Below are 2,144 nucleotides of genomic sequence, written 5' to 3'. Positions count from 1 at the left end.
GGGAGTCGCTGAGGGAGGGGAGGGCCTATAGCGCTAGCCACCGCAGTGACGTCACAAAGCACTGCCCGTGACTTCACAGTGTGATGTCACAGAAGATGTCCTCGTGCTGCAGGGTCGCAAGGGGCCTGCGAAATATCCACTGGGCAGGTGAAGGATCGGGCTGTGGCCCGCTCCTTCCCTCTCCCATCCCCCCCCCCACCGGCCCCTCTGCCCCCCACCCCTCTACTGACCAACCCACAAGACCTGTCCCTTCCTTTGCCCTCAGACCTGAGCGCCATCTAACCCCCAGACCTGATCCTTCTCCCCCACCCACAAAGACCTCACTCCCCCATTCTTCCCCACATCCGAAGGAGTAGACTAGCCCTCTGTCCCCAGCGCTGTGTGGCACATGGATTAGAGCAGAGCAGCATTTCAGAGTAGCAGCCCTGTTAGTCTGTATTCGCAAAAAGAAAAGGAGGACTTGTGGCACCTTAGAGACTAACAAATTTATTAGAGCATAAGCTTTCGTGAGCTACAGCTCACTTCATCGGATACTCACGAAAGCTTATGCTCTAATAAATTTGTTAGTCTCTAAGGTGCCACAAGTACTCCTTTTCTTTTAGCAGAGCAGCAGTCTCCTATGCAAGGGATGCACGTGCTCCTCCCCCACGTTACTGCAGCCAGGCAAGGGCTCTCGCTCATTTTCAAGATAAGGCACAACATGGGGCAACAATGAACACAAGGTCATGTTATCACATTACAATGCCCCCAGAGAATTCAGGATCCTGCCAAAGTACATTGCAAGGGCTTTTATCATAGCCCTGCAACATGCCTATTAAATTCACAGCTGGCCTGTCTCCCCTGCCTGGGGTACCTCAGTGCTGTCCCTCCCCGGCCTAAGCAGGTGCTCTCCTGAGTGAACAAAAATCCTCTCCTACGTCTTGACCTGATATGCTGATTGTTTTTCATCTCAGAAATTGTCCTCACTTCAGGCAGTAGGAAATGTGGTTCTGGTGGTTAGAGCAGTATGGGAGTCAGGAGTTACAGGTGCTAGTGTGAGCTTTGACACTGACTGCCCATTTAATCTTGGTCAGATCACTTCAAGTCTGCCCCCTGGGTTTTCCTATCTACCAAATGGAATCATACCCATATTTGCCTAATATTTTTGAAATCTGAAGATGAAAGGTGTGCTGGTAGAGGAAATTAGAGTTAGAGTTCTGTCAGCATGCTGAAGGGTTAACCTGCACCAACCTACAACTAGAGGCTTTCAGGAAAGATTTTTAAGTGGTACAGTTAAATATTTTCAAATTGTGTTTACTTTCCTAAGTCTGGGGGTTTCAGAGACTCCACAATCACACAAAGGCCTGATCTACCTAAAACTTATACTGGTTTATCTACAGGGCTAATTTTATACTGAGTCAGTGAAACTGTTTCAGAGTAGCAGCCGTGTTAGTCTGTATTCGCAAAAAGAAAAGGAGTACTTGTGGCACCTTACAGACTAACAAATTTATTAGAGCATAAGCTTTCGTGAGCTACAGCTCACTTCATCGGATGCATTTGGTGGAAAAAACAGAGGAGAGATTTATATACACACACACAGAGAACATGAAACAATAGGTTTATCATACACACTGTAAGGAGAGTGATCACTTAAGATAAGCCATCACCAGCAGCGGGGGGGGGGGGGGGGGGGGGAAAGGAGGAAAACCTTTCATGGTGACAAGCAAGGTAGGCTAATTCCAGCAGTTAACAAGAATATCTGAGGAACAGTGGGGGGTGGGGTGGGGGGGATAAATACCATGGGGAAATAGTTTTACTTTGTGTAATGACTCATCCATTCCCAGTCTCTATTCAAGCCTATACAAGAGTTCACATACAACAGGTACACCAGTTTAACTGAACTGATTTAAATTAAACCAGTGCAATTTCTGTGTGGATACACAGATCTAAGGGTGATGTTGCCTCTAGGGGGTATCATTGTGGGAAGAAGGGGAAAGAGTGGGAATTCCCTAACAGGAATTGATTCACCCTAATGACCTAAAATGGAAAATTTCAGGCAAGAGGGCCTAGACTTCCTACTAAGTCCAGCACACTGGTGGTACTCAACCAAAAACCAAGACTTTAATAGATGTGCCAATCAAAATACCAGCCTCATTTGTTATTCC

This window comes from Dermochelys coriacea, chromosome 1 (assembly GCF_009764565.3).
Source record: "Dermochelys coriacea isolate rDerCor1 chromosome 1, rDerCor1.pri.v4, whole genome shotgun sequence".
Classification (NCBI taxonomy): Eukaryota; Metazoa; Chordata; order Testudines; family Dermochelyidae; genus Dermochelys; species Dermochelys coriacea.
Note: the sequence above shows the minus strand (reverse complement) of the source record.